This window comes from Ambystoma mexicanum, chromosome 7p (genome assembly GCF_040938575.1).
Source record: "Ambystoma mexicanum isolate Mex_15411 chromosome 7p, UKY_AmexF1_1, whole genome shotgun sequence".
Classification (NCBI taxonomy): Eukaryota; Metazoa; Chordata; class Amphibia; order Caudata; family Ambystomatidae; genus Ambystoma; species Ambystoma mexicanum.
Window position 1 is genome coordinate 873,373,554 of NC_090939.1, and position 27,197 is coordinate 873,400,750.

Sequence of the window (27,197 nt, forward strand, 5' to 3'; positions counted from 1 at the left end):
GGTCTTGAACATCATCACTGCACGCCCATCAGTCCGCAGGCACATATACCTGCCCAGAACACCTGCAGAAAGGCATGCTGCCGCCCTGGATTTTTACGCTGTGGCACGATTCCCCAAAGTGCTAGGTGCCATCGACTGCACCCATGTGGCTCTACGTCCCCCCAGGGCATCTGAGCACATCTATAGGAACCGCAAGCACTGGCATTCCATCAACGTGCAGGTAGCATGTAATGCCAAGGGAATCATCACCTCAGTATATGCCAACTATCCCGGCTCCACCCACGACAGCTTCATTTACCGAATGTCCACCCTAAGCCGGGACCTAGAAGCTGGGCGGCATGGCGATACATGGCTGCTTGGTGAGTATGTATGCCACTGCACATGCATGCATGTTGGATACTGAGCAAGGTCACAACCCCACCAATGATACCAATCACCACCTCCACAGGGGACAGTGCCTACCCTCTCAGCCCACACATGATGACGCCAATTCGGAACCCCACCACGCCACCCCAGGTAAGATATAACACAGCCCACATTACAACCAGGGGCATAGTGGAGCGCACATTCGGAGTGCTAAAGTCACGCTTTCGCTCCCTTGACCGTTCTGGCGGGCAGCTGTTATACGCTCCCCCAGTAGTGTGCAGGATCATAGTGGCAGCATGTGTCCTGCACAACGTTGCAACACGCCGGGGCCTGGCCGTGGACATGGTGGTGGCCCCACATCCCCAACCACATGCACAGCCGCTGCGCATGGGAGGGGAAAGGGCACGGGGGGAGGCAGCCCGTACACAGCTAGTGGCTAATTACTTCACATAGAAATCACACCCCTGTGGAGTGCACACTGCCCTGGCACATTCCATCTGACAATCAATGATGACTCAACCTGACACTGATCCTGAATGTCTGGAGAATGAACCGGGAATACCATGTCAGCCTGAGATTGTTCACCTGGAAGTGTCACAATGTGTGCATCCCTACCCACACAGACACCACCAATGCAGTTTTGTGAAGTTACACATTGAAGCAGCTAAAATGAATACCCACTTGCAAAATGCAACAAGAGGACAGTGCCATGTCAGCCAACCCAACCCCAGCACCGCCACACGATACACCGTGCCATGTCATGCTAATTGCAGGTAAACAAAGTAATCCCCACAACATGACATCAGTCTCACTATGTACAGTGTCCCTATTAGAAACCTGCAACACCTGAAATGCTCACAGCAATGCCGGACCAACAACATACTTGAGCACGTATGTCGTGTCTCCCAACATTCGCCACCATCAAGACTCACGTGGCCTACGTGTCCCTGCAGGCGAGCGGCGAGGGTCTCCTGCCAAACAGAGGAGACCCGTACATCACGGCCCGAGGGATCTTCGCCCTTTCCTTCACTGGCACCTCCCATGGAGGTTTTCACACAACTGGCGCTGCCGATTGGTCACACACAGACCCGCACGTCACGTGACAAGGCATCCACAACGGCCTTCGTCATCATCACGGGTCACGTGACACAGACTACTCACGTTCCCCTCCCGTGATGTGATCACGTGACCTTCCACACAAGCTAAAGGGAGCAGAGAAACACGGAAGCACCGCTTCACAGCTGCTTCCTTCACGGACTGCTTTGGCGTTTTTTGGATTTTGCTACCTCGACTACTTGATCACGGAACTGTACACGGACTGCCTCATTCTTTATCCCGGATATCACGCTGTTTGTTTGCTACTGGTTTCTTGACTCGGAATTGCTCACTGGACTGCCTACGGATATTCCCTTGAACACTGAACTTTGGTTATTGACCCCGGAACTGCCTATTGGACTGCTCACGGATTGTCCCACGTAATTGCCTCGGACCAGTGCCTGCTGTACCCCCACTACTCGACCACACATCTCAGGCCACCCTCTCCTTCACTTTCGGGTAAGCCCCTTTTCTGCTATTCTATCATAAAGGCCTTGTTGTCCATTCCCTGTGTTGATTAACCCTCCGTTGCCTTACAGTGGTCAGGGGGTCTTTGGCGTTTCTGGTTCCTGATAAGACGACGTTCTCCACCTGTGGTTTCAAGCGCTGCACGGGCTGTGTTATTATTTCCTGCCCGGGTGGTGCTTGGGGTCGGAGGTGGTAGGACTAATCTGCACGACCACCAAGGGCTAGACAGACTGTGAAGCCTTTCTTTGGTCGTCCGGATTATGAATATCTCGGCCGAGGACCCTGTGACCGCTCTAATGCAGGCAGTCGCGGCCCTTCGGTCAGACATGGCCGCAGCCACGACTGCCATTCACCATCGCCTTGACGCCTTACAGAGTGCCCGTCACCCCTTGCCCGAGGACACTGACTTTGGGGACGCCCCAGCTCCTGATCCTCCATTATCAACCCCGCCCCCCATTCCTACACCCATGGTTCTCCCAACCCCGTTCCCTCTTGCAGCCCCGGAAAGATACCAGGGTGACCCAAGGAAGTACCGAACCTTCCTAAATCAATGCAAGCTCCATTTCCTATGTCGACCCCAGGCATTTCCGGACTCTATTACTAAGGCGGCTTTTCTCCTCTCTCATTTGTCGGGGGTAGCGGCCACCTGGGCGAATCCCATATTGGAAAATGACCACCCTGCTCTTTACGATTTTGACCTCCTGGTTAGTGAGATGGCCAAAGTGTTCGACACTAGATACAAGGCACATTCCCGGGATCTGGAATTACTCGATCTCACACAGGGCAAGCAAACACTCATTGAGTACATCGCTCGCTTCAACCAACTCTCTGCAGAGACCTCATGGCCGGAGAACAAAAAAGCCATCGTGTTCTACAGGGGCCTCTGCAGTGCAATGAAAGATGCTCTTTCTGTGGTTCCCTCTCTCCCGGCCGTTTTTTCGGATCTGGTGGACCTAGCTCTGCAGGTGGACGCTCGACGTTCAGAGCGGAGGGCAGAAGCCGGGTTTTCTGTGCAAACACCTTCTTTGGGGGACACAAAACCCGAACCTATGCAGATAGGGGGAATACGTAGTCCGATAACCCAGGCCGAGCGAGAGCGCAGAAGGACAGATAATGCCTGTTTCTACTGCGGCATCAATGGGCACTACGTCAAGGAATGCCCCCGTCGCCCAAGAAACAAGAATCCGGGTTTTCCGAAAGCTCGCCCTTGAGACCGGGGGGACGGGCGAGCGTTTCTTTGACCCCCACTGAGCCCTCATTCGGTCCCATTAGACCCATCGTTGTCCGGGCTCTCTTGAAACCCACCGGGAACTGCATTCACCCAGTACAAATAGTAATCGATTCAGGAGCCACGGGTTGTTTCGTAGATATCACGCTAGCCCATCGCCTCAACCTGCCTTTGATAACCAAGGAGTACCCAGAACCCGTGCAAGCGGTGGACGGGACCTCCCTTGCTTCGGGCCCGATCAAGCATCAAACCGCTCCTTTAGAGGTGGTGATCCAGGACACTCACAAGGAAACCATGTCCTTTGATCTCATCGCTACACCACAATTCGGGATCATTCTAGGTATACCATGGCTTAGGCAACACAACCCGTTTATTAACTGGGGTACTGGACAGGTCTCCTTTGAGTCTGAGGTCTGCCAACATTACTGCTTAACGGAACCCGAAACTATCTCCAACCCTGCTAGTGTTGTTGGGGCCTTGACTGCTTTACACATGAACGATGGGGACCATCCGGTTGCAACGCCACATACCGTTGGAGCCGTTCAGGCTGGGATTCCCAGCGAATACCATGACTTCCTGACTGTTTTTGACAAGGCCTCTGCAGAAGGCCTGCCACCCCATAGGCCATATGATTGCCCTATTGATTTGTTCCCTGATGCCCCGATACCGAGAGGTAGGATATATTCTCTATCACAGTCGGAGGAACAGGCCCTGAAAGAGTACATACAACAAGCCCTGCGGGTGGGTCATATCCGACCCTCCAATTCACCGGCTGCCAGTCCCATTTTTTTTGTCCCGAAGAAGGAGGGTGACCTACGACCCTGTGTGGACTATAGACGTTTAAATGCCATCACTGTGAAGAACCGTTATCCCATTCCCCTCATCTCCACGTTACTAGACAGGTTAACACATGCATCCATCTACACCAAACTGGACCTCCGGGGGGCATATAATCTGGTTCGCATGCGTCAGGGGGATGAGTGGAAGACTGCGTTTTGCACCCGACAGGGCCTTTTTGAATATACGGTAATGCCTTTTGGCTTATGTAATGCCCCAGCCACCTTCCAGCGCTTCGTTAACGAAGTATTCAGTGACATCTTAGACGTGTACGTCGTGGTCTATCTGGATGACATTTTGATTTTCTCCCCTTCTCTGGAAGACCACATCGTCCACGTTAGGGAGGTTTTGGCCCGTCTACACAGAAACGCCTTGTTTGCCAAGCCCGAAAAGTGCCTGTTTCACACTAAGGAGGTCGACTTCCTGGGGTTCCACCTAACGCCTGGGGGTCTATCAATGAACCAGTCAAAGGTTCGTGCCATCACGGATTGGCCTGCTCCAAAGACCCTCAAGCAGTTACAATCTTTTCTGGGTTTCGCTAATTTCTATCGGAGGTTCATTGCTGGCTTCTCCTCCATAGTGGCTCCCCTTACCGCTCTTACCAGTCCGCTGGTTCCGTTCTCTTGGACCCTGAAACATCAGCAGGCGTTTGAGGAGCTGAAAACCAGATTTGTGACTGCTCCCGTGCTTCAGCACCCGGACCCTGTACTCCCATACATCGTGGAGGCGGACGCTTCCTCTTTTGCTTTGGGTGCAGTCCTTTCCCAACCCTGTCCGGCCACTGGTCGTTTGCATCCCGTGGCTTTTCACTCACGGAAACTCACCCCAGCCGAGTTGCATTATACTGTCACTGAGAAAGAATTGTTGGCCATCAAGGACGCACTGCAAACCTGGCGTCACCACCTCCTTGGGGCCCGGCACCAGACCACGATTTATTCCGACCGTAAGAACCTGCAGGACCTGGCTACCCTTAAATGCATTAATAGCCGACAGGTGCGTTGGCACCTGTTTTTCGCTGCATATGATTTTGTAATTAGGCATAGACCGGGTGCTGTCCATGGGAAGGCCGATGCACTGTCACGTTCACCGGGGGGGGAGTCTCTTCCGTCCTTTCCTGCCACGTTGCTCGAGGGGGGTCATGTCATTTGTGTCTGCACACCGTCCTCGTCCATGCAGTCCACCATCCGTCATTGGGTCTCCCAACATCCACACGCACTGGCGGAATGGGATCTGGTTCTTCAGGAGGGGTTACCATTTATCCAAGACAAGCTCTTTCTTCCCACTACCGACACACGCAACCAAGCACTAGAATGGTCACACGATGCCGCCATTAATGGCCACCCGGGGCAACGTCGCACTCTGGAACTGCTAAAACGCTGGTGTTGGTGGCCATCAATGAAACGTGACGTGGAGAACTATGTAAACACGTGCTCAGTGTGTGCACAGGGTAAATCACGCAGGGGTCGCCCACTGGGGTTACTCCAGCCATTACCGATTCCCCCCAGACCCTGGCACACTATCTCGATGGACCTCATCACGGACCTGCCACGCAGGCAAGGTTTCGACACCATCTGGGTAGTGGTAGACTCCTATACCAAGATGGCACGCTTTGTACCTTGTACAGGGATACCCTCCGCTCCTACCCTGGCCCAGTTGTTTTTCAAGTCTGTGTTTTGTCTCTTCGGTCTGCCACAGATCATTATATCAGATCGTGGGACTCAGTTTACTTCCCGTTTCTGGACAACCTTGACCAAGCTACTCGGCATTGATGCCCGCTTTTCCTCAGCCTATCACCCGCAAACGGATGGGCAAACTGAGAGGGTGAACCAAGCCCTCGAACAGTACCTGCGCTGTTTAACTCTCCAGTACCAAGACACGTGGCTTAACTTACTACACCTGGCAGAATTTGCCTATAACAACTCCCTGCACTCCTCCACTGGCTTTTCTCCCTTTTATTCCATGTACGGCCAGCATCCCCGCACCCTTCCATTTCCTGGTTTCACTTCATCCACTACTCCTGCTGCCAATACCTGTGCCCGTGATCTAGTCTCGGTCCATGCGCAAACCCTAGTCCACTTGCGCGAAGCCCAGGTCTCCATGAAGTCCGCTGCTGACAAAAAACGGGTGGCGGCTCCCGAATATCGGGTGGGGGATCGAGTGTGGTTGTCCTCCCGCCACCTACACATCCCTGGCTGCCGCAAGTTGCTTCCCCGGTTTGTGGGTCCCTACCGTATAGTTAAAGTCCTGAACCCTGTGGCTCTACGGTTGTCTGTTCCTGCCACCTGGCGTATCCATCCGGTTTTTCATACCTCCTTGCTCAAACCCTGTCTAGGTCCTACCCGTCTCACTGCCCCTCCTGCCCCTGTCTCCTTGTCCTCTCCTGACATCTATGAGGTCAGTGCTATCTTGGGTTCCCGCCATATTCGGGGTCGCTTGCACTATCTCGTGGACTGGTTGGGTTACGGCCCTGAGGAACGTTCCTGGGTGCCCTCCAGGGATGTCCGGGCCCCCCAGTTGGTTGGCCAGTTCCATCGTGATCATCCATCCAGCCCACGGGGTCGTGGGCCGTTAGGGGGGGCTCTGTCGTGTCTCCCAACAATCGCCACCATCAAGACTCACGTGGCCTACGTGTCCCTGCAGGCGAGCGGCGAGGGTCTCCTGCCAAACAGAGGAGACCCGTACATCACGGCCCGAGGGATCTTCGCCCTTTCCTTCACTGGCACCTCCCATGGAGGTTTTCACACAACTGGCGCTGCCGATTGGTCACACACAGACCCGCACGTCACGTGACAAGGCATCCACAACGGCCTTCGTCATCATCACGGGTCACGTGACACAGACTACTCACGTTCCCCTCCCGTGATGTGATCACGTGACCTTCCACACAAGCTAAAGGGAGCAGAGAAACACGGAAGCACCGCTTCACAGCTGCTTCCTTCACGGACTGCTTTGGCGTTTTTTGGATTTTGCTACCTCGACTACTTGATCACGGAACTGTACACGGACTGCCTCATTCTTTATCCCGGATATCACGCTGTTTGTTTGCTACTGGTTTCTTGACTCGGAATTGCTCACTGGACTGCCTACGGATATTCCCCTGAACACTGAACTTTGGTTATTGACCCCGGAACTGCCTATTGGACTGCTCACGGATTGTCCCACGTAATTGCCTCGGACCAGTGCCTGCTGTACCCCCACTACTCCACCACACATCTCAGGCCACCCTCTCCTTCACTTTCGGGTAAGCCCCTTTTCTGCTATTCTATCATAAAGGCCTTGTTGTCCATTCCCTGTGTTGATTAACCCTCCGTTGCCTTACAGTGGTCAGGGGGTCTTTGGCGTTTCTGGTTCCTGATAAGACGACGTTCTCCACCTGTGGTTTCAAGCGCTGCACGGGCTGTGTTATTATTTCCTGCCCGGGTGGTGCTTGGGGTCGGAGGTGGTAGGACTAATCTGCACGACCACCAAGGGCTAGACAACGTACTACCATTAACATGACATCACAAATGTTACATATTAGTAGTCTCACCACCTGGAAATGCCTGCACTCCCACCACTACCAACTGTGCAGTGTTGTCGCCATGTAGAGTTGTAGGTGCACTGCTGCCAACATGGACCCCATCTCCAGACTAGAGGTCCTTGTGTGGACATGAGGAAGGGACCTGCAAATTGGGAGGTAGACACAGAAGAAGAGTTACACATCAATGCAACATGCAGTGTACAACACAACAGCAATATGCACTAGGAATGTATAAACAGTATTGACTACAGACTGGCCACACAGCTCATGGGAGTCCAACGTCACTGTGTAATTCACTGTCACTTGGGCACACCCTTTGCAAGCCCATGGAAACGGGAAGCAGGAGGGGTGTGTGTGACTCAAACCCAAGCTTCTGAACCAAATACATTACAAGCCTGCATGTGCCCAGCCACAATGCAGCGTATGCCCACAGGAACCACGGAAGCCAACAGATCGTCCCAAAAAAATTGGGAATAAAAGAAATCAAAATAAAAATAAAAATAAGAAACAATCAAAAATGGCCATTGATGGGCCCGGGGGGTTGGGGAGGCCACCCAGAAGGTCCGAGGACAGGATGCACACCAGAACCCACCTGCGTGGATCCTGGGAAGATAAAACACCTCCATGGGCTCATGGCCCACACGGCTACCCTATTGTGGGAGTATCACTGCTGTCGCTATTATCACCCTGTGCAGCTGCATCCGGAGGTGGTTGCACTATGGGAGGCAGCCCACGCAAGGCCCTAGTCTGCTCCTCCATGGCTGCAAGCATGCGGGTGTGGTAGGTCTGGTTCTGGAGGATGAGTGTGCGGAGGTCCCCATGCAACAACTCACGGGATGCCCGGACCTCCGCCCTCGTTGCCTGCATCTCAGCTGAGAGCGTACGGGTGAGACGCTCCAGCTGCTGTTCTGTCCTTTGGTGTGTTGAAGCCTCAAGCTCAACAAGAGTCGTCCTGAGGTGAAGGAGCTCCTGCCTCAGGGCTTCCCTGTGGCCCTGGGACTCAATGGAGATGGCCTCCTGCAGAGTCGCCAGTGCCGCCCGCCTGTCCCTGTTGGACCCCAACATGTCCTCCCTGTGTGACTGGCAGATGGAGTCGGTTGCCTGCTCTAGTCGCTCCATCAGCCTTTCTGGGGGGACAATGGAAGTGGCCACCCTATCCATGGCCTGAGCCATCATCTCGGATGATGCAGCCTGTTGGGTTGCCATACCGTAAATGGATTGCTCCCATGCGGTATTGCCGGGTGGCGTACGGCCACCACGTCGGCGGGCACCACACCTGTCTGGGGCAAGGCGAACTGCGCCTTGCTGTGCCGGCACTGCCTGAGGCTGCAGGACTGCATTCCCCCTCTGATCTGCTGGCCCAGGAACAGGATCAGATGTCGCGGAGTGTGACCCTGCATCCGTAACCACCGAAGGCGTAGCTGCCAACACTGACATCCCCATGGAGGGTTCTGACCCTGGTGCAGGTGGGTGAGACAGAACAGAATCCCTCCCTGGAACACTCACCTGCGACGGCACGTAGGTCTCATCCGAATCAACACCTGAGTACAGCTCGGGGGAGGTGCAGCCAGAGACACCCCTTGAGAGCACGACCTGCAGCACTTGTGGGTTCTCCCCCACCACCACACCACGTCCCTCACTGGTGGTTGGTCGGCCCTCGGACCCCTCCTGGGTCTGCACCATCTCCACAACCCCAGCAGTATCAGGTGCGTCTTCCCCTGCAAAGACATGAAAACAAAGAAATGGAAACAGGCATTAGCACCATGGCACACAATGAGGGCTGAGAAGCAAGAGAAACAGTACTTGATTGACACATGTCCCACATGACTAAAACCCTCCCATGCATGCACCCTCACTGCGTATGAAGTGCAGGCAAATGGCACACACTGATGACACCAAGATGGAAGATGAACACATTTTCTGCATGCTGCCTGGCAGTGGCATCACACATTGGCCTGTGATTGCCAGGTGAAACACACATGCCATCACACAGATGGCATTTACCATTGCTATTGAGTGAAGATGGAGAGGAGGGCAGCACCTATTCATTCAGTCCAGTTCCCGCATGTAATTGCTTTTCTAATTCTAACAGGTCAGATTTTTCACCTGGAGCTGCCAGTCTGAAATGGTCCAATTGCACAGGGACATGTGTGTACAAATGATATCCAGGTAACAAAGTCACTCCACTTTACCATACCCATGTCAGACATGTGACTAGTGGACAGCGACATGCCTAGTGAAAGTGGTGGAATGCAAACAAACTGACTGAATGAACAGTGAAAAATAAGCAAATATGTTGTGGCAAGGTGACACTTCAAGGGCAACTGGCGTGCAGTTGGGCTAGATGTCTACTGTTGGCAGAAGGGATACTGCTATGGCCAAATGCAGCTGCGCAGGAAGTATTGCATGAAGCACATGGCTGACCCATACGACTCAGGCGCACACACTCTCACCTGGCACACAAACAGAAGCCCTCACACACACACCATGCACATGGATGACACACACACATGCATGTGCACTCACCGGACAATGCCTCATAATCAGCCAGATCTCCCACGCCTTGGATCTGTTCCTCCGTGACGTAGGTCCCAGCGACTGACTCATGTGGAGTGAGTTCCATGTCTACTACTGGAGACCCACCTCCAGTCACTAGAGTTGCGGCATGACTTGAGGCCAGCTTACTCTTTGCCCTGCGCTTTAGGTCATTCCAGCGCTTATAGCAATCATTGGCTGTGCGCCTCACAATTCCAAGGGCACTTACGATGTCCGCAACGGTCTGCCAGTGTGCCTGGCATTGTGCAGGTGTGGTCTTGGATCCTGCAACAATGACCATCTCGTTGTCATGTCCGGACACATACTCGACAAGTGCATTCAGTTCGTCATCCGTGAAGCTGGGCTTCCTGGACGGGCCGGACTGTGTAGCCGTGTCTGGGGCATCAGCCTGTGCCGGACGAGCACTCTTCCTCTTCCGCTTGGAAGGTGGTGGTGATCCTGAGTGTCCTGCGCCGCTCTGGACACTAGGGGCAGGAGCCCTGGTGGACTCTGTATCAGGAGTGTGGGATTGCACACTCAGCATGGGAGTTGGTGCAGGCATTGGCTCTAGTGTGATGGTGTCAGGGGGAATGTCAGCAGCATGGACTAGGACCGACACTGTCCTGGCTGGGTGTGTGAGGGCTGGGGTGGATGGAGCCGCAGCTGCCCCTGCAGCCTCTCCGCCCTGCCTCCTTGGTGCAGCAGATGACCTTGCTGCCCCAGATCCACGTGGCATGATGGCATCAACGTGCACCAGCGCACGTGTCGTAGCCCTGCTGACCTGGAAGTCAGCCATGGAGTCAGCCAAGTCTGGTGCCACAATGGGCTGGTCCAACAAGGGCTGAGCATGGATGGTGTCAGCCACATCAGCCTCAATGGGAGGGGGGGAGGGAGGGGATTATGGGTGCCCGTGACTGGTCCTCCACACATGGGGGGACAGGCTCACCCTGCAAGTTACGACCACGTCCCCTACCGGATCCACCACGGCCACCACTTGTGGATCTTCCACCTTTGCCACCCTTACGGAATCCTCGCCTCCCAGCCATGGCACTGATGTTAATGTGCGTATGGGAGAGGATGTAGACTATTGTCCTGGGCAATTGGGGGTCAAAGGGGTTGGGTACCAGATGGTAATTGTACCCTAGTGCTCTAGCAAGGCTGAATGTAACCCCTGGGGAAAGATGACGGGTCACGCAACGCACAGGAGGCCCAAAAAAGGGAGATGACGTGCACGCAACCCCTCCTAGACCACGTGTGCAGAAAGAAAAACCTGCACTACGCTGTGGCACCCAGAAACACAAGAATGAACGTATGCGTGTCACACGCAGCCTAGAATGACCTCTGAAGGGGTAGGCTACACACGGGGCAAGCACAGATGTTAGATACGTGCGTGACTCACCGTCTGCCTGGTAAACGAGCGTGTAAAAGGAGCACGTTTGGTTGGCAACACCCCCGCCAAAAGAAGATTTGTACGCTGTCTGAGGAGACAGGACAACAGTAGAAGGGAACACTGTTTGAGGGAACAGGCCCAGGTAAACCAGTAAAAGCGAAAGAAGAGAAAAAGCTGTCAGAGGTAACAGGGAATACGAACTTGAAACGCCGTGAAGTAAATCGCGTGTGAAACGACAAGAAGTACAGAATTCACCCACTCGCTCTCCACGAAAAGCACGTACAAGGAAGTGGTGTTCTACGCGTACCTTTTATACAGGCCCACACGTCCAGCGTCACTTACGCGGCGTGTACGCGCTAGGGCCATTTCCACCAATTACACGCTTTGTCACTTCTGCGTGTAGGGACATTTCCTCCAATTACCCGCTTTGTCACTTCTGCGTGTAGGGCCATTTCCACCAATTACACGCTTTGTCACTTCTGCGTGTAGGGCCATTTCCACCAATCACACGCGATGAGACTCTGACGTGCAGTCTTTCCACGTGTGCTCTGTCATCACGTGCTGTGTGGGAAACACCCATGCAGGTCACGTCACAGACGCGCTTACGCGCTGAGGGCCTTTGGTCCAATAGAATCGCGTATGCGTGCTGACGCGCTTACGCGCTAAGGGCCTTTCCTCGATTTTCATGCTGACGTGCAGGATTTTCACGTGCCAAATCACTCCGTACCAAGCTGGCCACGCGTAAGCACACGGAAGACCACGCTCCTGCCCAGAAGGCCGAACTACTGCCCCCCAGAGCCCCGAGCACGCTCCCACCTACCATCTGCTGCTGCCTGACTGCCTGCTGCCCACGTGCACTGCCATTTGCTGCCTGCACATCAGCCAGGGGTGCTGTTGCTGTGACCACCCCTGCTGGTACCGAAGACTCCCGACTGGAATTCCATCGCTCCACAGCCCAGCCCCAGGACCCAGTTGCCCACCCACTCCTGCCTCTGGGGTTGTCATGTCGGGGCAAACACCATCTGTGACCACTGACAACCCCCGGCCAGAGAGGCAGAGGGGCACCAGCTTCAGTGCCACCGAAGTTGGTGTCCTGGTGGAGCAAGTCCTGGGGCAGTATGATGCCCTCTTCGGAAGTTCCCGCGCCGACAAGGAAGGACGGACTCGGATCTGGACTGACATCGTGACTGCCATCAACGCGGAGGGGGTGGCAGTCCGGGACTTACAACATGTCAGGAAGCGCTGGGAGGACTTCAGGTCCAGGGCCCTGAACAAGGCCCGGCGCCTCTTGAAGGCAGCGGATGCCAAGGGGCGCCGGGGCCACTTGTCGGAAGAACAGATGGGGGTCCTGGAACGCATATCCCCAGCGCTCCACGTCCAGGTCCTGGAGAAGCAGACCCGTCTGGAGTCGAGCGGTGAGTGTACATGCATCCTGATTGTGAGCAGTGCGTGTGGTGATTATTCGGTATTGTGCAGGTTGCACATCTGTTTGTATGGGGTCGAGTATGGGTGGGGGTGTACATGGCCGTGGGGCTGACACATGCGAGGGCTGTAATGTGTGAGACATGGATGGTGCTTGTGTGTGTAGGCTTGCATGGCAAATGCAGTTGTGCGTGCACACATGTTTGTATGTATGTGTATGTAAGTAGACATGTCCGTGATGTCACGCATGTATGTTGTATTGGGCTGCATGTATGAGCACTGTGTACATGTGCATGTGTGTGTATTTGACAAGGGTGCAACAGTGATGCAACATGGATGCATGTGACTGCGGTATGTGTAAGCCTGATTGGCAGATGTGACATGGATGCCCGTCTGAACAGTGCGACACTTGGCAGAGGTGTACACATGCATGCAAGTGTGGTGGTGTGTGTACATGTGTGGTGCACTTCCTGTGTTGCATGTGATGTCTGGGTCACCTTTGGCTGCTCATGCTGTTGTATGTGTATGGATGGTGGTGGCAGTTGCGATATGGCTGTGGTATGGCTCATGTGTGCGAGTTGCAATGACATGTGTGTTGGGGATTGTGATGACATGTCTGAGGTTTGCCAATGCCACTCATGTGCAACTGTCATGTGTGTATGTGTCCATTGTACAGTGCCCTGATGCCTGTGTTTTGTTTCTCCCTGTCTGCAGCGTCAACTGATGAAGAGGGCGGAGAAGGTGCTGTGGAGCACAGCGGCGGGGATCCGACCGCCAGCCGGAGATGCAAGGCCCGGCTCACCTCCCGTGTTGTCATCTCGTCGGGGAGTGAGGAGTCCGGTGCCGCGTCCCAGGCCGCAGCTGCCGGGGGGAGGTCCAAGAGGCGGAGGTTGGAGTTGGACTCCTCGGCAGCAGAAGGGGCAGCTGGGACCCCACAGGGCCCAACAGGGGAAGATGGCACGGATTCATCCAGGTTGGTGGGGGGTCTGGTGGAGGAGGAGGCCGTGCAAGCACCAGAGACGGGGTCTGGAGGTGGGGATCCCACTGGTGCTAGTGGTGCAGTCCAGGACCAGGGACAGGAGGCAGCACAGGCCGCCGCGGAGGTGCCTGTGTGCAATCCTGTCCCCGATCCTGTCCCTGCATCATCTTGCACCAGCAGGGATGCCTACGTCCAGACCCGTTTCCAGGCAGGGGATGAGCTGACGTCAACTGGCCTTCCTCTGCCTGCGGACGTGGCTATCCAGGTCTGGGTTGAGCCTGTCCTGGCTGGTGTGGCGTTGCGTCAACGGGCCATGCAGTCTTTTCATGGAGAGACTGCACGTCATCTCGAATGGCTCGTTGACCACGTCAGCCTGCTGGGACAGGTCACCCAGACCGGATTCCTCCGTCTGATGGGGCTTGTTCCGACCCCCTCCTCAACTGGACCCCCTACGCGCCAGTCGTCCTCTGTGCCATCTTCCCACCCATCAGTCACCTGGGTGCCCTGTGGAGCTGCCTCTGACAGTGCGGCCAGGCTGGTGGAGGAGGCATCCCTGCCACAGTCGGGAGTCGGACGTCCAGCAGGGGTGGCCACATCAACAACTGCACCCCAGCCGGCGGAGGATGTGCAGGCAGCAGGAGGCAGTGCACGGGCAGAGGCAGAGCAGCAGCAGCAACATGGTGGGAGCCATGTAGGCTCGGGGCCTTCGACATCGGAGGGGCAGGCATCGGCCGGAGGGCAGGAGGACCCAGGACAGAGAGTGTCTTCCGTGTGGCAGCGGTTGGGCCACGCCATAGGTGCGGAGCGGCGGCGGGCGGAAGAGGCGCGGCTCACAATGGTCAGGGCGGAGAACTCCATGCGGAGGGCCCTTAGGCGGGCCGAGTGCCTCGAGGCAATCCGCAGGGGGTTGGAGGAGGACACGGCGTCGTCCCTGCGGACCCTCGGGGCCATGGAACTGGACCGCCTCCGGGACATCGAACAGGAGTTCGATGATGCCCTGGCCCGGAACACCACGGAGTGAGCCGCTGGACTTGCCCGCCGCCTTTGTATATAGTTCTTTAGTTTTAGGTTTCCTTTGTTTTTTCTTATGATTTGGAGTCGATGGACACTGCTCCACTTTTTGTATATAGTTGATATTTAGGTAGGTTTTTTAGGAGGTTTCCTTAGTTCAGTTGTGATGATGGACCCTTGTTATTTTTGTACATAGTTCTTTGTTGCATGGAGAGTTTTTACATTTCACTTTGGACAAAATTTTATGGATTTGATTTTCTACTTTTGTGTTTTTATGCGGACATGCAGCTTATTTTTTCACATTTACATTGTTGTTATTTTTCTTTCTTTACCATTCGTATTTTTGTCCAATACATTTTTTTTCCATTGTTCACTGTGTGGTTTCATCTCATTGGTTTCATACATGTCATGTTGTGTGTTTTCCCATTCAATTTGAAAATCTGTGTGTGACGGACATGGGTTCATTTGCTTCATGAACATTGGGGGTGTAACATGTGTTTTCATTTCCATGTGGGTGAATGGGTTACTTGGTAGGGCTTTTTGGCTGTGGAGGCTGACCATTACGCACATGATTGGGGATTGTGAGGACCTGGTGGGGGCTGCACATGGTGGCAGGGGGGTGGGGGTGGTGGGAGACATGAGTGGGGGCCTGGTGGAGGGTGACCCTGCACTGCTGGGGGGTGGGGGTGGTGGGAGACATGAGTGGGGGCCTGGTGGAGGGTGACCCTGCACTGCTGGGGGGTGGGGGTGGTGGGAGACATGAGTGGGGGCCTGGTGGAGGGTGACCCTGCACTGCTGGAGGGTGGGGGTGCAGGGGGACATGAGTGGGGGCCTGGTGGAGGGTGACCCTGCACTGCTGGGGGGTGGGGGTGGTGGGAGACATGAGTGGGGGCCTGGTGGAGGGTGACCCTGCACTGCTGGGGGGTGGGGGTGGTGGGAGACATGAGTGGGGGCCTGGTGGAGGGTGACCCTGCACTGCTGGGGGGTGGGGGTGCAGGGGGACATGAGTGGGGGCCTGGTGGAGGGTGACCCTGCACTGCTGGGGGGTGGGGGTGGTGGGAGACATGAGTGGGGGCCTGGTGGAGGGTGACCCTGCACTGCTGGGGGGTGGGGGTGCAGGGGGACATGAGTGGGGGCCTGGTGGAGGGTGACCCTGCACTGCTGGGGGGTGGGGGTGCAGGGGGACATGAGTGGGGGCCTGGTGGAGGTTGACCCTGCACTGCTGGGGGGTGGGGGTGGTGGGAGACATGAGTGGGGGCCTGGTGGAGGGTGACCCTGCACTGCTGGGGGGTGGGGGTGCAGGGGGACATGAGTGGGGGCCTGGTGGAGGTTGACCCTGCACTGCTGGGGGGTGGGGGTGGTGGGAGACATGAGTGGAGGCCTGGTGGGGGCTGCCCATGGTGGCAGGGGGGTGGGGGTGGTGGGAGACATGAGTGGGGGCCTGGTGGAGGGTGACCCTGCACTGCTGGGGGGTGGGGGTGCAGGGGGACATGAGTGGGGGCCTGGTGGAGGTTGACCCTGCACTGCTGGGGGGTGGGGTGGTGGGAGACATGAGTGGGGGCCTGGTGGAGGGTGCCCCTGCACTGCTGGGGGGTGGGGGTGGTGGGAGACATGAGTGGGGGCCTGGTGGAGGGTGACCCTGCACTGCTGGGGGGTGGGGGTGCAGGGGGACATGAGTGGGGGCCTGGTGGAGGGTGACCCTGCACTGCTGGGGGGTGGGGGTGGTGGGAGACATGAGTGGGGGCCTGGTGGAGGGTGCCCCTGCACTGCTGGGGGGTGGGGGTGGTGGGAGACATGAGTGGGGGCCTGGTGGAGGGTGACCCTGCACTGCTGGGGGGTGGGGGTGCAGGGGGACATGAGTGGGGGCCTGGTGGAGGTTGACCCTGCACTGCTGGGGGGTGGGGGTGGTGGGAGACATGAGTGGGGGCCTGGTGGGGGCTGCCCATGGTGGCACGGGGGTGGGGGTGGTGGGAGACATGAGTGGGGACCTGGTGGGGGCTGCCCATGGTGGCAGGGGGGTGGGGGTGGTGGGAGACATGAGTGGGGGCCTGGTGGAGGGTGCCCCTGCACTGCTGGGGGCTGGGGGTGCAGGGGGACATGAGCAGGTGTGCAGGGTAGTCCCCTGTTTTGTGGGCTGCCTGCTGGGGCCGTGGAGGGTGTACAGGGAACACCTGTGAGGACCCACCCAGCCTAATTGCGTGTGATAATTCCCGCACACCCCTGTAATACACGTACCTGGCCAAATCGCATGTGAGAATTCCCGCGCACCCCTGTAATACACGTACCCAGCCGAATCGCGTGTAGAACTTCCCGTGTACCCCTGTAATACACGTACCCAGCCAAATCGCGTGTGATAATTCCCACGTACCCCTGTAATACACGTACCCTGGCCAATCGCGTGTAGAACTTCCCACGCACCCCTGTAATACACGTACCAAGCCAAATCGCGTCTGATCATTACCACGCACCCCTGTAATACACGTACCAAGCCAAATTGCGTGTGATCATTCCCGCGCACCCCTGTAATACACGTACCCAGCCGATTCGCGTGTAGAACTTCCCGTGTACCCCTGTAATACACGTACCCAGCCAAATCGCGTGTGATAATTCCCACGTACCCCTGTATTACACGTGCCCTGGCTAATCGCATGTAAGACTTCCCGCGTACCCCTGTAATACACGTTCCCTGGACAATCGCGTGTTGAACTTCCCGCGTACCCCTGTAATACACGTTCCCTGGACAATCGCGTGTTGAACTTCCCGCGTACCCCTGTAATACACGTTCCCTGGACAATCGCGTGTTGAACTTCCCGCGTACCCCTGTAATACACGTTCCCTGGACAATCGCGTGTTGAACTTCCCGCGTACCCCTGTAATACACGTTCCCTGGACTATCGCGTGTTGAACTTCCCGCGCACCCCTGAAATACACGTACCCTGGCAGCCTGGCTAATCGCGTGTATAACTTCACGCGTACCCCTGATATGCACGTTACCCGCTTTGCGTTCCTTGTTTGGCAGCCCTGTAAACTGGCCCAGGGTTAGCGCAGCCCTTTGCGATGATTTAGCGATTTTGATGGCTTTTCCTTGCGCGAGGGCGTTCTTGGGGGCGTTACTGGCGCTGCTGCAGGGTCGCTGCGATACTCTGCGCCACGGCTGGTTTGGGAGCCTAAAATCCATGAATACGCTGTGCGCGGAAATCGGTTTTAGCGCACGTGCCTGGCGCAGACAATCGCACGCGGACACTCTGCGCCAGCCGCTTGCGACACTTTTCTGCGAAATTCTATGAATTACCCTGACAGTTGGGATTCCACAATGGATCACATGTGAAACTGACCTTTTGGTATATGCCCTCACTTGTGCCTGCCAGAAATGGTATATCGGCAGCACAAAGTGTAAAATGAAAATTCGCAATACAACAACACATGTGTGCCATTCTTCACAATGATGCAAACTACCCAATGGCTAAACACTTCTTTGAATGCCACAATAACAACATAGACAGTTTTAGATTCTTTGGCATACACAAAATAGACATGGGCCCGAGGACAGGCGATAAAGAGAAACTGCTAAGACAAAAATAAACCCATGCATCCTTGACTTTGAAAGCAAACAATCTAACGGGCATAATATTGATGCAGAGTTGTACACTTTTCTGGGATGCTAAGAATAAAACAATAAAAAACATCAATGGTTCCCGAAATACAGTTAACTGGGAGAAAAAGTGGCAAGGAGAAATCATCTGGGTCCTCCATGGAGTGTTTGAGTTAGAGTTTCCCCATTGTATATGTGATGTTTCCCTGTCTACTGGAAAAAATGTTTTAATGGAGAATTTGTGGTTATGTCAATTTGGAAAAAGATCGGTTTCATGCAATGTTTTAATTAAGATTTTAAGTGAGTTTTTGGTGATTGTTTCTATTGTACTTTTGTCAATGAAGGAATTGAACAAAATTCTTGTAAGGGAGAGATGGAATTCGGGGTAGGGCAATACATTTACATTAAGATTGATGAAAGACCAATGCTATTTGATTAATGGATATGAGCAGCTGACATGTGCTGAGGCAGTATGAGTACGGTACTGGGTTGTACACAATAGATGTGGCGCATACTGACATGATGGAGTTGTAGAGAGAGCCACATTGGAGATCTTAATAATTATGATTTGCACTATGCACTTTATACCCAGTCGAATATGCAGCTATTGCACTTGGCACTTTGGATTTATTGGAATATGCTCCTAGAGCACTAAGCACTTTAACGAGGCACTTAATGCATGTATTGTAGAGAGTTTGGAGATGACTCTTAGTGGCACATTAAATGGTGCACTTTTTGGAATATGCTGTTAGAACACCAGGCACTGTAATAAGGCACTTTATTAGTGCATTTAAGAACATCCTTAGCCTACTCCAAGCGGCTAAATAAATGTCTGATTGCACTTGGCATTTTGGATTTACTGGAATATGCTGCTAGAGCACCAAGCAGTCAAATGAGGCATTGAATGCATGTATTTTAGATGGGTTTTTAAAGATGACTTTTAGTGGTTTACCAAACGGTGGACTCATTGGAATATGTTGTTATAATACAAGGCACTGTAACCAGGCATTTTACGAGTGCATTCAAGAACATCTTAAGCTTATTTCTAAGTGACTAAACACATGTCTGATTGCAGTAAAAAGCAATGTTATACACTGTTGGAAGACAAAAATGTACGAACTGTATAAGGAGCATGGGCACATTAAGCAGTAAAACACTGCAGTACTAAAATGGCGGAGTTCCGGGCAGAGTTCCAGTCTGCTCCAGTCCCTGACTACGAGAGGACGTGTGTGCTGCCTCCTCTGCTTTCCTGTTTTCGGCTGAGGCTGGGCTTTTGGAGAAAACAAGCCCAACCTCCATAAAAACCCCTCTGCCGCGCGGAGCGCGGCCGGAGCGCGCGCGGAGTTCCGGGCAGAGTTCCAGTCTGCTCCAGTCCGCTCCGGGAGCTGGGGCTGTGGGGGTAGACTCCCTGACTCACCGCCCTAAGAGCCCTAAGAGTGTTGTACGAGAACTGTACGAGAACTGCCAGGACACAGAGGTAGGCGTTTAACACCCTCTCTTCGCCCTCCTGTTCCTCCACTGTTCCTCCTTGTTCAGGACTTGATTTGAACTAACCTGTTCTGGATCTATTTTGAACGGATCTGTGCCCAACAGAAACTGAACCGTGTTTAACAGCTACAGAAAATAGAAACGAGTGCGGGTCGTAAACGTGAGGCCTGAACCTCCTCGGGCCCCACTCGGGTCCACTCGGCCAATCCATCTCTGCTGCCTGTCATCACTGCCACCGTATCCTTCCGCTCCCCACCCTATTTCACCCCATTCCGTCCCACCCTACCCGGTCTTTCCCTTCCCCTTCCTCTCCCCTTCCCTTCCCGTCCTCGTGTCGGTCCTTCGTCCCGTCCCACCCTTTCCCCTCCTTCCTCTGTCCTCCCCTTCCAGCAGCCTCTATTCAAGATGGACGAAGACTCTGATCAACGCTTATTAAGGAGTCATATGAAAAGGCCTCCACTTACCTCGAGCCAGCCTCCTGTAGTCTTAACTAATGGTCTCCCCCAAGACCTACGACAACGCTCATCAGCATCAACCGACGATGGCCGCCCCCTCACCGCTTCGGCGAGCGACCCAGGCTGTGTGGGAGCCGGAGGGCCCCTGCCAGGGGGTCTGAGGGTGGCCACATCGCTGACGGTCCTCGCGCCCGACGCTTGCCGCCAGACTTCTTCGACCACCATCTTAAAGCCAACGGCCACCTTTGAAGCGCCCAGCACCTGGGATGTCACGGGTAGACAGGCACCAGCCCCGCTCGGCACAGAAGTGCCGAACTCCACACCGCGGACCATCAATTCTCCTGAGGTGGAGATTCCCCGCAACCGGCAGAAGAGCCTGCTCCCCCGGACCACCACGGCCCAGGTCCACCTGGCCCAGGAAGCCCAACCGGGCTCACTTGGCACGGGCGGCGCCACTGTTTCACGGAGCCTAACTACATCAAAGGGTGATGAAGAGCCTGTCCTACACTTGTCCCCTTGCAGGTCTACCCCGCCTCTGAGGGCAACGACCACTGTGCCCCCCGCAGACCCAACTGGCTCTCCGGTAAACGGGGCCTATGACGCCACGTCAGCTCACCCCTACACTGACCCTTTACTTGGGAGTGCCTTTCATGAGGAGAGTCTGGACTTAGACTCTGACATCTCCAATGGCACACTGGACAACTCCGGCTCCAAACTTCCCATCAACCATCATGCAAAAAAATCAACACATAGAAATAAAAGCAAACTGTCACATAAGCCCATGGCGGCTGTAGCCACATCCGCCAAAACGCTTTCGACAAAGAAACATCAAAACCCAGCGTCTGGCTCTTACAAAATTAACAATCAGCATAAAAGGGGCGTTTCACAGCAGACACAAAGGAAAAAGGGCCACGCAAAACTCGCTCTATCCACCCCGCGTCTGTCCAACGTTCTAATGAATTTTTTCAAAACACAAGGAAAAAGAAAACCGTCCATTGACTCTGAACTATCAGACGCGGAACTCCTGGAAGCTTTTGACGAGACCTCTCCACTGCTCAAACCCATGAAAAGCCCAGCTCCTACCGTGCCTTATTTATACTCAGCCGAGCAAATTTTGCCTCTAAGCCCTCAACTTCTTGGTCCCGCATTGGACGCACAGACCGATTTTCATCCGGGCTCTGACGGCCCGTCTGCTGACACTTTGGTCGGACCTTCAGACCTGCCGACGAGGTCTCAACTACCACCCTCCCCGGGGCGGTTGGCGTCCGCGAATGTAGATCCAATAAATACCACCAGATCGTAACTTAAGGGCTTTACGGACATCCTAGAGCTATTACAACCAATAGCAGGGTCACATAGAGAAGTGCTTCCCCATCTGCAGGCAAAGCCCGTCTTAATTCCTGCCTCGCCCAAGTCCAGTCATCCAGTCCCTGCATTCCAATCCTCTTGCCGGGACGACCCCATTTTCAAACCAAGACTACCAGCTTCAAGACCATCGTCTACGCAGGACGTTGGATCCACCAATTCCACTCGTAGACACTCTCTGGCGAACCCCATATCTCAGGGAACTAGAGACACACCACTGAGGACGGGAAGAAGATGGGACCTTCCTCCATCACCCCATAAAGAGTCCCCTAACAATAGAAAGGATCTGACCACAATCATGTCAGCCATAACCATCGCCATGGCCCCATTCTGTAAGCTGTATGAAACGCTAAGTGACGTCTCAAAAGACAACACGGCCGTTTTGGCGAATATTCAGTCTAAACTTACCTTCTTAGAAGGGTACATAACAGCTATCGATCTGAAGTATGACCTAACGCACTCAACAAGTCAGGAGGCAGGCTCTGGGTCGCCCATGACCACAGCTCCCTCCTGTTTGAAAAAAGGTTTCGCTCCAAATATACGATCACATAAATCAACCCAGACCTTTCCTCTGATAAATCTCAACGAATCGGTCACAATATTTGCGAACAAGCGACAATCATCGTCAAGCTCAAATACGACCATAACTAAGAAAGTGCTAAAATTAGCCACGTCGGATCACCCATTTGGCCTAGCCCACCAACGGACCCAACGAAAGGATGAGTTGGGAGTGCTGCCGCTCAACCGTACTTCAGACGTGGGACCCTCTGTTTGCGGTCTTACTAGAGCGACCTGCGTAACGGACCTACCCAAGGCCCTGGTCCTAACAGACGACCCCTCAGACTCAAGTCTTATACTGATGGAATCTTCCGACGACGCTCAAGCAGTGCCTGAGGCGGCCATTTCCAAAGGCATTCCACAATCATCGCCGCCTACCGCAACCCTTAAGCATTCAGAGGGCCCCCACCTTCAACCAGTGACGACTCAGAGTCCCATTAAGCCCATTCAGGGCGTTGACAATATAGACCTTCCAAGACACTCGACGGTCACACAAAGAAGTCCAAGTTCAAGAACCAGATCAGCGAGATCGCCTGTGTCAGGCACCTGCCCATCCCGACAGCAACCACCAAAACAAGCTGATAATACGAGGGCTAACTCCACCCGCATCTTCAAGCTAGAACAAATTTCTAGCAAAGACAAATACATCATTCTGAACAGAAGAACTGTATTAAGGATAATATCGTCTTTACCTTCCCTAAAGACTCTAAACTCGGCTGACTTTAAGTGGATTGAGCCTTACCATAGAGACAACAAGGCTAAAGCCTATCTCCACATTTACTCCTCCGCAATACAAGATATCTGCCGCCAAGCCGGGGAAGACTTAAAAGCCCAAGGCCTGTGGCTCTCGGAACTACCAACTAGGGATCCCAAGCTCTTCAATAGAGAAATACACCATAACAAAGGAAGGTCAGGCGCCGTTACTCCATCTAATCGACACGACAACCGTAGAACTGAACTGAAATCTCACTTCATACTCTCACCCGGGACATCGAAAACGTGCCTAGACTCATCAGACCGCTCGACACGACCAGTCTGTGAACATCCCGAGCTAAACTGGTCACCACAGAAAAGTCAAGCTATTAGAAAACAAGACTCTGTTAAAACGCGTCCGTCCTATTCTCAAGCCCTCAGACCACGCCGGGAGAACAGAAAGCTTAGCTGGAGAGACCAGTCCCCGCGAAGAGTCCGGCTCAATTATAGCCCCCGAGCCCAACGCAAACCATCTTCGTCGACGGCTAGTGCAAACTCGACAACTGCACCTGGCCCATGGGAACGGATAAAAGAGGCCCTATCATTAAAGCGCTCCAGATAGCAATCATCAAAAGAACCCGATACTCAACTCTACCAAAAGCCCTTATCTTTGGCCTCCTGGAACACCAGAGGGCACTCCCATCTAACTGATCATAACGCTGTAGACCTGGGTCAATTTGACATATTTTGCCTCCAAGAAACATGGCTCCAGGATAAACCATCTATGGATGGTTACGACATTGTGATTTCGCCAGCCGTTAAAGGCCGACTAGGCCGCCCATCAGCAGGCCTTCTGATCGGGATTCGGTCAGATCAAAACCTGAAACTCATTAAAACAACGGCAAGATCCTATGAGGTGCTGGCGGTCTTAATTGAATGGAACCCGGCACACGATTCCTCGACATCACAAGCAAAGCTGCCCTCATCCTTACAGCTCGCTCTGCTCACTACCTACTGGAATCCACAAAGGTCTTCGACATCGCTTTTCTGTCAAGCTATTGCTGAGGCAATTGATGAGATTCTTAATGAATGGAACACCCCCTATTTACTTATTTGCGGGGATCTTAATGCGAAATGCAGTCTACCACAAAACATTCCCCGAAACTCGACCACTGTTACAGCAGCGGAGCTCAGGGGCCAAGCTTGGATGACCCTGATGACATCAAGAAACCTGCATAACACCGCCTGGATCTTAAAAGACCAACCACACCTACCGACTTGGGAGAGAAATCGTTCTTCAGCCACTTTAGATTACATCTTTGCCTCCCAAGCACTGTGTGCAATTATTCAAGATTTTCGTGTAGTCAAAACCCCACCAAGCGACCATAATATGCTAACAGTATCCTGGCCTTCTACTGGCCGCATTGCACAGAGCTACTTGGCACAGGTCGAAACGAATCCCCAACTAACGCGCCTCCGCTTGACATCGTCTAGCATCAGAATGATCACGCAACAGTTGGTCTCAGTCATCACGTCAGTAACAGATTGCGCTTCATCACCAAGGCCAAACTACCTACCTATGCTTCTCAAGCACATGCATCAGGTGAAACAACGGCCGGTGTCCGCTATAACTCATACCCATCTCTACGATAAACAAATAGCATTGAGAAAAAAAGCACTGAGATTACTCAGAAGACGCGCCAAGGCGGACAACACCACTGCTGCATGGGCCCGATGGAAAGACGAAAATACAATCTATAAATCATGGATAAGAGCGCGCCGAGCGGCACTCTACCAGCACGACGCTGAATCCATGACGAGAGTTTTAATGTCGAAAAAAACTGCAGACTTCTGGTCCCTGGTAAACGCCTCTCATGGTAGTACAACTTCAACCATGATCAACGCTGTCCCGGAACAAGTCTGGGTCACATTTTTCACCAATCTTTTTGCCAGCCCGCCCTCTGCCATCAATACGTCTTTTGATACTACGGCCGCCCCTTGGATTGACCTGTCAATTCCAGCAGACATAAGTGCGGCCATCCTAAAATTAAAATCGTCACGAGCCCCGGGCCCAGACGGATTGACGAACATAGACCTAAAGAAACACCACCTAGAATGGTCTAGCTTCATCAGTATTCTGTTTGACCACTGCCGATTCATTAGAAAGATTCCAGCATCTTGGTCTAAAGCAATCGTCATCCCAATTTTTAAGCAAGGAAGCAGGGAAGCGCCTGAAAATTATCGTCCTATCGCTCTACTGGACATAATAGGCAAACTTTTTGCGTCTCTCCTCTTGATCCATTTCAACCGATGGGCGAAATTGGCCCCCTGCAGTGACCCGTTCCAACTAGGCTTTAAGAAAAACGGCGGTACAGCACTAAACATCCTCATACTCACCATTCTGAAAGCCAAAATAAAACAAGGGTCCCCCACAGTCTACGTGGCGTTCATTGACCTCTCTCAGGCATTCGACAAAGTGGAGAGATGCAAACTGTGGAGAAAGTTGGAAAACTGGAACTGCCCAAAAGATGTGCTACTACCAATAATAGCCCTTCATACCAACAATATACTCAGCGTCCGGTTGAACAGACAGGGAGCACTGTCTAAAGAAATCCCCGCTCATAGAGGAGTCAAACAAGGCTGTCCACTAGCCCCGGCCTTGTTCGTGGCTTTCCTGGGGGACTTTAAAGACTCGGAAGCCCAGGTCCGAAGCTTCCCGCCAAAGTTTGGCAAAAGTTCACTTTCACGCCTTCTCTACGCGGACGATATGATTCTGTTCGACCAGACCCCGATCGGCCTCCAGCGGCAGTTGGATAATTTAGAAACCTACATGACCACCAATAATCTCCAGATCAATCAGTCGAAAACGAAAATTATGATCCTCTCCAGATCGGGCCGCTCCAAGAAAAAAATACGACCCTGGTCAATCTGTAAAACCAACATTGAAGTGGTCTCGCACTTCAAATACCTAGGAGTGACTTTCGACGGCTCCTCGCAGGAACTCACAATGCAACAGCGTCTGTGGTCTAAAACCAAACAACTTACATCACAACTAAGAGCGATCGACAGAAAATATGGCAAATTCTCGCTAGTACCGGCCATTAATTTCTATAAAGGTAAAATGGTACCGACCCTGACCTACGGCATGGACGCTATGTTCACTGTTCCTCCCACACTGTGGCGATCTTTGGAAGCCTACATTTGGAAATCACTCCTAGGCCTACCTACCGCCATTCCAATCGAAGCTATTAGACGGGACCTGGGTCTGGTATCACTAAGCGCCACCGTCAGTGGGTCCTCATTGGCCCTCTTTAGGAAGACTCTTATTAAGGACGACCTGCCTATCGCTAACATCATCGCCCAAGAACTTGAGTCATCGAACTGCAAGGCCGTCAAAAAATGGACCCTCCTTCAAAAAACCAAACTGGAAGATTTGCACTGTACTTTAGACGACCTGATCTTAAACCCGCAAAGAGTCAGTGAAAAATTGAAGCTACAAGATTGGATCAACACTTCTGACAAAGCGGCGGCAACTAAGCTTCTCAATCATCTTCCTCCGACTTTTAATAAACTGAAACTTCCAATGGCATACTGTTTGAGATTCCCGGACAAAAAGCTGCGCACTATATTTCTAAGAGCGCGCTTAAACCTGCTTCACACGCGGGAAATCTTAGCAATGAGAAGGTTGGCGTCCGAGACTACATGCAGACTGTGCAAACTTCCGGACTCTATTGAGACCGTGCGCCACCTGCTCCTAAACTGCTCTGCTTTAACTCAAATTCGCACAGCGTTCCTATCTCCCTTATGGCTTGACTCGGTACTGATTGATGAGCAAACATGGTGGTACCGCTTGATATCTGGCGAAAAACCTCGCTGGGCTGTTGCGACAGCCAAAATATTGGAGGCTGCCTTCAACAAAATCAACGCGGCAACCTAGGCCGTTGAGACTAACACTGTACACGACACGCTCCGATCTCTTTGTCATTCTTGTAAAAATCTTTCTCTTTGATTATATACAAGTAAATTAAAAAAAAAAAAAAAAAAAAAAAAATGATTTAATGAGCATGCATGAGGCACTTCATAAATCAAGATAAGGCAAAACTGTGCTTTGTCACTTTTCAGGACGATGTGCTGCTATTTACAAGATGTAAGCTATATGTGTAATTGTAATTGTTTCCAGATAGACTGTGAAAAA